The sequence below is a fragment of the Mus musculus genome, chromosome 13 (assembly GCF_000001635.26).
Source record: "Mus musculus strain C57BL/6J chromosome 13, GRCm38.p6 C57BL/6J".
Classification (NCBI taxonomy): Eukaryota; Metazoa; Chordata; class Mammalia; order Rodentia; family Muridae; genus Mus; species Mus musculus.
The window spans coordinates 19,412,670-19,425,811 of NC_000079.6; the positions used below are offsets into that span (position 1 = coordinate 19,412,670).

General features: G+C 39.5%; 1 long non-coding RNA gene and 1 pseudogene across 1 annotated transcript in view; both read left to right on the forward strand.

The window, feature by feature from the left end:
* Positions 1 to 12,904, forward strand: part of Gm40827 — a 29,727-nt gene extending 16,823 nt beyond the window's left edge. The window contains exon 2 of the long non-coding RNA XR_873152.2: positions 12,335 to 12,904. This is a non-coding gene — a long non-coding RNA (predicted gene, 40827). The remainder of the gene's footprint in view (positions 1 to 12,334) is intronic.
* Gm18131 (predicted gene, 18131) lies at positions 137 to 655 on the forward strand (annotated as a pseudogene).
* Positions 12,905 to 13,142: the final 238 nt, after the last annotated feature.

The following is a 13,142-nucleotide window of genomic DNA, read 5'->3' on the forward strand; positions in this document are numbered from 1 at the left end:
TGTGTGTGTGTGTGTGTGTGTGTATGTGAAGACAGTCTGTTTAGAAGTTTAGTGATGAGTCAGAACCTGGACCAGCTGTGGCTGCTCAATTCTTCCGTAGCTCACTTAGTCTCCCTTTTGCCTCTGAAACATGGTCTCTGGTGTGACTGTCTCTAATGGTGTCATCAAGGTATTCAATGACACGGAAGTGAAGACATCAAAAAGGCAGTGAGTGTTCTTCTGCCTGAGTGAGGGCAAGCAGATCCTGGTAGGAGATGCAGGGCAAACTGTGGATGTCCCCTACACCACTTTTATCAAGATGCTGCCAGACAAGGATTGCCACTAGGCTCTCTAAGATGCAACTTACATGACCAAGGAGAACTAGAAGGAGGACCTGGTGTTCATCTTCTGAACCCTTGGGAATGCACCCTTTAAGAGCAAAATGATCTATGCCAATTCCAAGGATGTCATCAAGACAAAGCTAACAGGAATCAAGCATGAATTGGAAGCTAACTGCTACCAGGGATGGCTACACAGAACTGCTGCACCCTGGCTGAAAAACTAGTAACAGCTCTTGCTTTCTGGAGGACAAGCCTTTGGCAACAGCCTCTAGCCTGGACTATCTAGCAGTCCCAGACCTTCCCATGGGGATTGCAGGCTGCCCCTTTCCTGCCAGTTCTAGCTTTCCCAAAGTGATTTTGATCTTCTGATTCCTCTTGGGTGGAAGCGGACCAAGTCCCTCTACAGGCACTCAGTTTAGGAAGAGCCTGTAACTTTCTAACAGCATCCTTACATCCCTCCCCATCGCAGGCTGCCAACTCCTAACCACAACAGTGATTCTGCTTGTCCATTTAGTTCTGTGTGTAGATGAAATGTGGAAATGAGCCTCCCTATGGCAGCTGGGTGCCCCCCCCCCTTGATCTTGGTCATTCATGGAAGTAGGGTCAGTAAGGGATCTTCAATAAAACAAAACAAAATGGAAACAATAAAGGCTAATTAACAAAGGAAAAGAAGTTTAGGGGAAAGGAGATTAGAGGTGTATCCCTCTCTCTTTTACTCCCCCTCCACTCACAACCTCTCCTCCACCCAGTACCTTTGTCATAGAAGAAAGAAAAAAACAAAAACAATGAAGAAAGCATAGTTTCTAGTATATCTGGCTCACAGCTGTTGTCAATGTTGAAGTCAATGGAGCCCAACCATATTGAGGTGCTTTTGTTCTTTGCTGAGTTGTAGGAATTCTTTGTGTATTTTGGCACTAGATCCTAGTAAGGTATATGATTTGCAAATATTTTCTCTATTGCAGTATATGTATTCACCCTGTTAGTATTTTCCTTTGATGTGCAAATTTAAAAGGCCTAACCTTTTGCTTTTATTTCCTATGATTTTTTTTATAGAAGAAAATAAAAATTACAAAATCCAGTATCATAAAATTTGTACCTATGCCAGATTTAGGTGGAATATTTCTATTTTTAATCTGTTGCTAGTTTTAATACACATCATATCTTGCATGTCTACTGTTTTGCAAGCTGCTACCAGATTTTCCCACTACACCTTCCTTAATCCATGCATTTTCCCACTACACCTTAATCCGTGCAACCATTTCTTTGTGTACTTTGTTGCTTTGGTCCATGATCTTGGAACACCAACCTCATAGTTGCTTTTTTTTCCTCAGATCTTTACTATTCTAGTGATCCCACTACCTCTCTTTCTGCGGTATTGGTTTTGATTATTCTAGTTTTGTAATGTTTCAGTCAGCTCTTTTAATTCTGTTTGTTTTTTGGTTTGTTTTTTAGCATAATGTGAGCTGTTTATGGTATCTCGCTACTTCATATGAGTTTTAGGGTTGCTTTACATAGTTATGAAAAAGAAGTGTCATTGACATTTTATGAAGATTGTGCTGACTCTGAAAACCCCACTAAGGACCGTGGGTCCAGCGATAATCCCGTCCTTCAGTGCATGCTCACAGAATAGTTGTCATTTCCTTGTCCTTATAAATTATAAATTTTATCAGTATGTTGTAGTTTGAAGTTTACAAGCCTTTCTTTGCTCTCCTTACTTTTATTCTGACTTATTTTATTTTTATTAAATTTCTTTATTTTGTGTGTGCTCACACTCACGAGTGTGGAGATTAGGGGATGACTTATATAAGCTACTGATTGTTCTCGTTCCACCATGTGGATCTCAGGGACTAAAGTCAGGTGATGAGCACTACAGGCAAGGGTCTTTATCTTTTGAGCCACGTTGTCGATACCTACTTATTTTATTTTATATTTTGTGATGCTGGGATTAGAATCTGTGGCCTTACCTATGCTAGGCAAGTATTCTATTAGTAGGCTATATTCTCAGCCCAATTTTACTATTTTTGATCTAGTATATTATGATTATCTTAATATTTTCAAATAAAATTTCCCTTGTGAATGTATAGAAATATATGAAATGAGTTGTAATTTGACATTGACTTGATATTTGGTGTTAGATTCAAGGTAATTTCTGGTGTCCTGGGCTGACTTTGGAAGTCCTTCCTTTCCTTCAGTCTGTATGTTGGAAGTCCTTAGGAGCATTGATGTTAATTCTCTTTGAAAAGTACTATAAGATTCTGTGGAATACCCATCTGCCATAGACTTGTGGGGAGATATTTTTAATTCCCGGTTACAGATATTTTAAGACTTTTCATTGCACATGTTTTAATCTTTATAGATTGTATGGTTTTGAAATTTACCCAAATTCTAGGTTATCCAATTTGTTGTATAATTATTTAATCTCTTAGAATATTTTTTACTTTAATGTGTATGGAGTAGGGCTTCATGTATATCTCTGTACATCACATGTGCTCAGTGCCTGAGAAAGTAGGCCAGAAGAGATTGTGGGTCATCAGCAACTGGAGTTACAGATGGTTGTGAACCACCATGTGGGTGATGAGAGCAAAAGCTAGGTTCTCTGTAAGAGCGAAGCCAAACCAATCCAAAGCAAAGCAAAAAAAAAAAAAAAAAATCACACCCCCACCCAACCAAAACACTCTTACTATCCACCCTTAGAATCCTTTTCATTATGTTACATCAATCATAGTATTTCCACTTTCATCTGATTTTATTTTAGAACTTTCTGGGTTTTTTTTTTCATATTCTAGCCAAAATTTTGTCTATCTTGTTAGTCTTAAAATATTAATTTTGTTGGCCTCTATGTGGTTTTCAATTACAAAATTTAATTTATTTATTCTCTAATGTTTATTGCTTTCTTCCTCTGCAAATTTTGACTTAAGCTACTGTCCTCGTTAAAGTTAGATTGTTGGTTTGAGATGTGCTTTTTAACGGAAATGTTCACGCCTTTACAATTCCTTCATTCCTCTTTCCCTGCAGCTAGTACATTTTGGTTCCCTGTATTTTCACTTTCTGTAGTGTAATCGAAAGTTCCCTTAGGTTCCTTCTTTGACCTGGCCTTGTTAAGACTTGTCTAATTTCTATGTTTTTAGGAAGCATCCAGGTCTCCTGCTACTGTGTTCTAATCCCACACTACTGTGCTTTTTCTTTGGGTTTTTATTGCTGTGCTAATACACCATGACCAAAACCACCTGGGGAGAAACGTTTCTTTCTGTTTACAACTATAATTCATCATCAACAAAAGTCGGGGGGTGGGGGGCAAGAACTCAAGGCAGGAACCTGGAAATAGGAACTGAAACAGAGGCCATAGAGAAATGCTATTCACTGGCTTGCTCAGCCTGCTTTTTAAAATACCCCAGCATCACCTGCTTAGGGATGGCTCCACCCACAATGGGCTGCTCCTCCCACATCACGCACTAATTAAGAAAGTGCAGCACAGGCTTGCCCACAGGCCGATCTGATATGGGTATTTTCTCAATTAATGTTCCTTCTTGCCTAGTGACTAGTGTATGTCAAGTTGACTGACATACAGCTAGCCAACACATAGTTGTAACTATTACTCAGTAGGATGCAAATCTTAATTTGTTTAGGTCTGCTTTATGGCCTGGCACAAGGTTTATGCTGGAGGCTGTTAAATATGCTACTGAGGATAATGTATACTCTTTTGGTGGTGGGTTGTACTCTTGTGTATATCTATGTGTAGCTGATATGTAAATGTTGTTCAAGTTGTCCATTGCCTATTGGTATCTCAGTGTTCTACTCATTACTAGACACAGATTATTGAAGTCTCTGACTATAACTTCATTGTCATTTACTTATGAGAAAACCAATTCTTACTGCTGTACAAAGAAACACTTGAACAAAATAAAAGTATCAAGCAGGAAAATTTAGTTTTGTAAAAAGTTATGCACCATGACCCAAACTGGTCTAGCAAGTAGCACGCAGGGCAAAGGTAGTCTCCATCTTTTATCCCTAACACAGAGCAAATTCCTCACTGGTTTTCGTTCAGCCTTACAGTCTACTGCTTGGGCAAATTTGGAAGGTGGTACAAAAGAAATGAAGGAAAGGGGGAAAGGGTGAAAGGGGACAGCTGCTGGAATCATCATGTTCCAGGGATCAAACCTGATTCTACAGCCTACGATGCATTTATATGCTGGCCAGTTTAAGTGTATCTCACACATAGACACAGTGTATACACATATATGTTCATATACTTAAATTTTCTACTTAGAGTGCAGAAATGTTTTACTAGGTAGGGAAAATTTATGCAATTTTGGCCCTTGGCAAGCTAGCTACGTTGACTGGGGAGGGAGCGCAAACCAACATTCCTGACATTCGGCTTCTGTAAGATGCTGTTTCTTTATGATTGTGCTTTCTTCCTGGCACACTCTCTATCAACGGTTGTTACTTCACCTTTTGTTACACCTATCCCTATCACTCACAATTTGGTGTCCCTTGGCTGTTGTTTTCATTGCATGTGAATATATTAACTATTGCTGCTCTGCCTTGTGGGCACTCCTCGTTTCTATTTTCCACTTTGCTAGTTCATACTGTCCCCATCACCTTCATTGATATTATTTTGCCTTTCTGAAAATTTAGTTCTATTTTAAAATCATCTTTTTCAGTTTCACAGGATTCTTCATGTTTTGTGAGTTTTCTTTGTTTCTATAGATGCTCCTACGTTTTCCATGTGCTTTTTAAACCTGCCAGTTAAGGAAGTGATGTCAAAATGTTTTTGACTATATATTTTATTGGTTGCTCTTAGATATTCATGTTTTGGAATGTAAGTTTTCAGGCTCATCTGTCTGTCTGTCTGCCTGCTGGCCTGTCTGTCTCCCTGCCTGTCTACCAGTTGCTTATTCTCTCATCTCCCAGACTCAGATTTCAGGTTGCCTTCATTGGGACCTCACAGCATTTCAATGCATACTAGATTTATATAACACTCAAAGCTGATACAGTCAGCAGCTGGTTTCCATTCCTGCTTGTGGGGCTATTTTGCAGCACCCCATTTCCTGCTGCCCATAGCTTCCTCAAAGCTCTAGCTACTTGCTGCTTTGGTTAGTCTTAGTTTGTTGGGCATTCCCCGCCATGCCACTCCCACTCATATTTGTGAGTTCCTTCGTAGTCAACACAACCTCCAGGCATGAAGTCATGAGTCTGAGTCTGTGATACCTTGTGTTTCCAGTCTCTTAATATCGCTTAAATGAACCTGGATTCCAGATCCAGAGCTCATCTGACTTGTGTGTTGTGGATAGCTCTGGGGCTAATGATATTTGATGTTAATTCTGTTCTCTTGTGAGTGGCTGCGAAAAAGGAATGAGTCAGCACTCAGGTGATTTCCTGTAACCCTGCTTCCCACAGTAATTTCTAAAATAAGGGAGAGCTGATGATTGGACAGATAGAGTGGAAGGTGGAGAGAGAGAAGAAGAAAATGGGAGAGGGAGAGAATGCAGAGGAGGAGGAAGAAGAAGAAAAGCAGAGCAGAAATACATGGCCTGGAGAAACCACAAGTTCTAAGGAGTCTCATAGATGTGGAAGATGGTAGTGTAGCAGTAGATCTGCCCAATCTAAGAGCACAACATGTATGCATATTAATTGAGTTGTGTTTTCACTGCCCGGGTATATCTGTGGGGCTAGGCCTATGGAACTCTTTGCATTTTCTTCCAATTTCTGCTTCAGAAAGTGATTGTCTTGTTTCCAAGCTATGTCATATCTTCTACATAGGGTTTATAAAGTTTCTATACTTCCCTCCCTGCACTAATTTCAGATCTATAGATTTCCTGTGGTTTTAGTTGTTGTCTCTAATGCTTTATAAATGAAGAAACAGAGCTTGTTTACAGTGACGGTTATGAGAACATATTCTGTTGGCTTAAAGTACAATTATGAGCTGTCTACATTCTTTACCAACACCAAGAGCAAGGAAAACAGTATTGCTGTCTCCCTGAGTCCACTGGGAGCCTCTCCCTCCAGGCATCTCCTATCCCTCCTCTATACTGTCAATCAGTGGGCAACACTTCAGCCTCACTCTTTCTTTCCCAGCTGTTTAATTGTACTTTCATTGGTACCTTTGAGTAACATGGCATCTGAATTTCAGTGCTAACAGAATTTGAATGTTCTATGGTTTTGAATGCAATGTAGTATAAATTGTTGCTTCCCCGCTCCCCTCCCGGCCATGATTTGCTTTTTTTTACTCAACATAGTGTTGAAGAATAACTTTTCCTGAGGAGAGTAAGCCTTATTGCATTGATTTTTTTGGTCTTGAATAGTTTTCCATTGTATGACTGCAGCACAACTTCACATTTTCAGTGAACAGTGAAGATTTATTATTGTAAGCACAGATGCTAGAGACTGTAGACTTTGTCTTTTATGTATTTATGCATAGTGTAAATAAGTAGATGCTTCAAGTGAAATATCTGTATGATGAGGACTTCAAGGCTCTGAAGAATTAAATCGAAGAAGATCTCTGAAGATGGAAAGATCTCCCATGCTCATGTATTGGCAGGATTAATATAGTAAAAATGGCTATCTTGTCGAAAGCAATCTACAGATTCAATGAAATCCCCATCAAAATTCCAAATCAATTCTTCACCGAGTTAAAAATGGCAATTTGTAAATTCACCTGGAATAACAAAAAACCTAGGATAGCAAAAACTATTCTCAACAATAAAAGAATCTCAGGTGGAATCACCATCCCTGACTTCAAGCTGAACTACAGAGCAATCGTGATAAAAACTGCATGGTACTGGTACAGTGACAGACAGGTAGATCAATGGAATAGAATTGAAGACCCAAAAATGAACCCACACACCTATGGTCACTTGATCTTTGACAAGGGAGCTAAAACCATCCAGTGGAAAAACGACAGCATTTTCAACAAATGGTACTAGCTCAACTGGCAGTTAGCATGTAGAAGAATTCCAATTAATCCATTCTTATATCCTTGTACAAAGCTCAAGTCTAAGTGGATCAAGGACCTCCACATAAAACCAGAGACACTGAAACTTATAGAGGAGAAAGTGGGGAAAAGCCTCGAAGATATGGACACAGGGGAAAAATTCCTGGACAGAACACCAATGGATTGTGCTCTAAGATCAAGAATCGACAAATGGGACCTCATAAACTTTCAAAGCTTCTGTAAGGCAAAGGACACTGTCAATAAGACAAAATGGCAACCAACAGATTGGGAAAAGACCTTTACCAATCCTAAATCCAATAGGGGGCTAATATCCAATATATACAAAGAACTCAAGAAGTTAGACTTCTGAAAACCAAATAACAGTATTAAAAATGGGAACAGAGATAAACAAAGAATTTTCAACTGAGGAATAACAAATGGCTGAGAAGCACCTAAGAAATGTTCAACACCAGTAATCATCAGGGAAATGCAAATCAAAACAACCCTGAGATTCCACCTCACACCAGTCTGGCTAAGATCAAAAACTCAGGTGACAGCAGATGCTGGCGAGGATGTGGGGAAAGAGGAACACTCCTCCACTGCTGGTCGAATTGCAAGCTGGTATGTCCACTCTGGAAACCAGTTTGGAGGTTCCTCAGAATATTGGACATAGTATAACTGGAGGATCCAGCAATATCACTCCTGGGCATATACCCAGAAGATTCTCCAACATGTAATAAGAACACATGCTCCACTATGTTCATAGCAGCATTATTTATAATAGCCAGAAGCTGGAAAGAACCCAGATGTCCCTCAACAGAGAAATGGATACAGAAAATATGGTACATTTAAATAATGGAGTACTACTCAGTTATTAAAAACAATGAATTTATGAAATTCTTAGACAAATGGATAGTTCTGGAGGATATCATCCTGAGTGAGGTAACCCAATCACAAAAGAACTCACATGATATGCACTCACTGATAAGTAGATATTAGCCCACAAGCTCGAAATACCCAAGATACAATTCGCAAAACACATGAAACTCAAGAAGAAGGAAGACAGAAGTATGGACACTTGGATCCTTCTTAGAAGGGGAAACAAAATACCCATGGAAGGAGTTACAACGACAAAGTGTGAAGCAGAGACTGAAGGAATGACCATCCAGAGACTGCCCCACCTGGGGATCTATCCCATAAACAACCACCAAAACCAGACACTATTGTGGATGCCAACAAGAGCTTGCTGACAGGAGCCTGATATAGCTGTCTCCTGAGAGGTTCTGCCAGTGCCTGACTAATACAGAAGTGGATGTTCACAGCCATCCATTGAACGGAGCACAGGGTCCCTAAAGAAGGAGCCAGAGAAAGGACCCAAGGAGCTGAAGGGGTTTGCAGCCCCATAGGAGGAACAATAAGATGAACTAACCAGTACCTCCAGAGCTCCCTGGGACTAAACCACCAACCAAAGAAAACACATGGTGTGACTCATGGTTCTAGCTGCATATGTAGCAAAGGATAGCCTAGGCCATCATCAATGGGAGGAGAGGCCCTTGGTCCTGTGAAGGTTCTATGCCCCAGTATAGGGGAATGCCAGGGCCAGGAAGCGGGAAAGGATAGCGATGAGCAGGGGAAGGGGGGAGGGGATAGGGGGTTTTCAGAGGGGAAACTAAGAAAGGTAAATAAAGAAAGGTAAATAAAGAAAATATCTAATAAAAATAAGTAGATGCTTCTTAAAACACATAATAATAAAGGAAGATGTTTAGTCAAACTCACTTTCCATAATTATTGTGATATGTACCAATATATTGCAATAGCCATTTTGTGGACAAGGTCTCAGTTTTTCTCACATTCTGTTAGAGACTTTTTACATAATTTGTCTTCCTGTGGATGACAGCAGTTTTGCTTCTTTTCTTTTAAATGTGTGTGTGTGTGTGTGTGTGTGTGTGTGTGTGTGTGTGTGTGTGTGTGTGCCTGAGGAAACTGAAGAGGGCATCAGATTCCCTGTAGCAGCTACAGTGTAGCTGGACTTATAGGAGGTTGTGAATCTCCCAGTGTGAGGGCCTAGAACTCAAGTCCTCTGCAAGAGAAGCTAACACTACTTATCTCAGAGAGTTGTCTAGAGCCCCAACAGTAGTTTCTTATTTTTCTAGTTGCCTATGAATGGTAACAAATGAGAACTTGCTTTCCTCCCTCTTTAATGAAATTTGTATTCATCTTTCTTGAGCAGAGTTTTCCACATTTGTTCATTTGTGGTAGCTATATTATTGGACAAACTTCTGTGGTTGTATTTTCTAACTTTTCTTAAAGTTTATTGCTCATCTTTAATTGCTTTATGATGGTGACTTTCTCACTGTGACTCATTTTAATGCAGTAAATAGATTTTTTTTTATGTCTGAACTTTTGTTTGTTGTTGAATAAAGTTCATCCTCACTCCTGTTTTAAAGTTATATTTGCTATTCTGTTTCTAAAAGGTTCTGTCTCTTACATTTGTTTTGGTTTAACTCAGACTTGTATCAACTCAGAATTAGACAGACAGAAAACAGACTTATTTTCCTGTAGAAGACCAACCAGTCTTGCTCTCCTGATGAGCAGTGATACCTTTGCCATTCATGGAGTTTCCTCATGTATGTACATCTGTTTTATACTGTCCATTATGTCCTATTGGTCTTTTTCAAAGTGTATTGCCTTGAAATGAGAACTTTTCTGATTATCTGGGAAAGTGGCTCCTTGGCTTCTTTCCTTCATGAGGAATTTGTTGGCTGTCCATCTGCATTCCCATAATAGCCTCATTCAGCTCACCAAACTGCATTCATAAAGCAAGTCCTTTGTATTTTGTACAGAATTCCAGTGGACTGGTAGATCATTGTGGCAAAGTAGGCACAGCTATGACATTAAGCTTTTCATTTCACAATAAAAAATGTTCTCACTACAGAGTTACAAACATTGTGTATATATCCTGAGTCGAAACTCTTTGCTAATTTCAGACTTTGCAAAGAAATGTTTTCTCAGATTTCCATTTCATTTCCTACGATTGACTTTTGAAGACCATATTACTTATTTTTCTGTCACTGTTTGTAGATTTTTCTATTTAAGAAATCATTGCCTAATCTTAGGTCATAAAGATTGACTCTTATTTTCACAAGAAATCTTATAGATTGAGATATTCTTGCTTACAAGTTTAAGTGTCCAACATTATTTATCGACCCCTCTCCCCCATATTGAACTGTGCAGCTATCTTCATGGGAAATCAATTGGCTCTCTCTCTCTGTGGTTTCTTTCTGTGAGAATTGACTCAATGGTTAAGAGCACTTGCTGCTCTTTCATCTTGGGAATGCCTCCTCTACTCCTTTCATCATTGTGTCTATTTTTAAAAATAAATAACCATGTCTTAGTATTTGTGGCTCTGTAAAATAACTTTGAAATTTAAAATCAGATGAAATAGCATATAGTAAATGTGTCTTCCCTTTTTCAAAATTAATATTTTTCTGTTCCCTTAGCATTTCCTTGTTTCTATGTGAATGCATAATCAGTTTGTCCAAATGAAAGCCCACTAAGTCTATGCTTAGAATTGTACTTGAGTATAGAGATTAAATTAGGAGGACTATTATTATAATGTGTATTCTCCCGTTCTGGACATTCATCCAAGTTACTACACATAATTGTTTGTTCCTGCACACTCCCGAACCATATTCTACTATAGGAGTATCCTCTGGTTTAAATGACCATTTGCCACCAGTGGACATCTAGTTTGGATCCAAGTGCTATTATGAGTATAACTACTCTAAAAATGATATAAAGATTTTGCATGCACATAAATTTTCATTCTTTTAGACGAATGTTCTAGAATTCAGTTGCTTGGTTAAAGAGTACTTACATGGTTAATTTTTAAAATAAATGGCCAAACTGATGTCAGGATGGACAGTAGATTTTCATTTGCACACAGAATATGAACAGTCAAATTTCTTGACATCCTCACCAGGGTATGAGTGACCCAGGATCCATTGTATATTCAATGCCATTATTTTTATTTTACATTTTTTTATTTATACATTCTAGCAAGTATGTAGTGACACCTCACTCTGGCTTAAATTTCTATTCCCAGTGGTTAATGGCATTAAAATCTTTTATTTTACATGTAGTTATTTGCCATTTGCACATCCTTTTCTGCAAAATGTCATCTTCCTGCTTTTGTGAATGAATTGCTTATTTTATTCTATTGTAAGAACTTTATGTTATCCTAATTATTAGTCATTTCTATTATCTGTAGTTAAAAAAGATCTCTTCTGATTTGTGGCTATATCTAGTCTTCATCTTTGTATGATAGTGAAGTCCAGTTTAAAAGTCTTTCCTGTCCTAATTTGGTTATTCTGATAAACACTACCGTCAAAATCAACGTGGAAAGGAAAGGCCCATTTCGGCTTAAAGGTTACAGTGTATCATCCTGGGTAGCCAAGGCAGATTGCCAAGGCAGAAGAATGCCAAGACAAGCACATGGAGGCAGGAAGTAAAATAAAAGCCATGCATAAACATTCCTCTGGATTGCTCAAATACTATTTTTTAAAATAAGGTCTTGCTATGTAACTCTGGCTGACTTGGAAGTTGCTGTGCAGACTAAGCTGGCTTCAAACTCACAGAGATCCTCCTGCCTCTGTCTCCCTATTCCTGGGATTAAAGACTTGTGACACCCCATTCATTTTCAGGTTCCCTTCTTTGACAGCGCAGGCCTACATGACTAGGGCTGGTGCTATCCACAGTGAACCCTGTAGCCTCCCCCAGCCTTGAGCAGACTGGCTCAGAGCTGTTCTGCCACTGTGAACAAGACCACCTAGGGTGGAGTCTTCTGACCTAGATAGGTCTATTGTTCTGTCACCTCTGCGCTTTTCTCCAAGACTCCAATACCCGCTGAGAGGTTGAACCTGTCTTTCTGAAAAAGCAAGTGCAGACAGCCTGGCGACAAAGCATCAAGAGCCTGCTGTGGCAGGGGATGGGCCTTCCCCCTTTATAAGCTCAGACTCTTAGTAAACTTGGGGCCTTGATCAGTATCTTGTCTTGATATACTCCTGCCTTTTCTCCCATACAGCCCCAGCCTCTCCTTCAGGAACCCGGTTCGTGAAGCTGCGGGTGGCTACAAACTGGACCCTCCTAGATCCAGTAGCAATCAAGAAAATGCCCACAGGAGCTGAAGAAATGGCTCAGTGGTTAGGAGCACTTGCTGCTCATTCAGAGGACCTGGGTTTGGTTCCCATTCCCCACATGGTTGCTCACAACCGTCTATAACCCCAACTCCAAGACAAGCTGTGCCTTCTGACCTCTGAGGGTGCCAGACCTGCATATGGTACACATACCTCCATACGAACAATACATTCATACACACAAAATAAAATAACTAAAATTTTTTAAAAGGTTTTTTTCTATTGCCCATGGTCCAATCTCATGAAGGAAATTCCTCAACTGAAGTTCCCTCTTCTTTGGTGTGTCAAGTTGACAACAAAGATAAGCTGTTATGTCTCCTCCATGTGCTTTGGCCAGATCTATGAGCATCCAAGGATCTTCTCCTGTCACTTTCCCACCAAAAGTCTTGAAGTGTTCTGTTTGTGTTTAAGTCTGTAATGCATTTGGAGTTACTTTTGAACAAAGTATGAAAACTAAATGTTTTGTTGTTTGTTGTCTTTTGTTTTTGCTATTGTTGTTTTTTGCTTATGTTTATCCAATTTTACTAGCACCATTTATGCCAGTGTAGCAATAGGTTACAAAAGTATCCTAGCACACACACACATACACAAACACACACACACACACACACACACACACACAAGCACACGGATACACATGGGGTGGAGAGAGGTGGGGCAGGTCTAGCTATCAGAACAAAGGACAAAAGCTGAAAC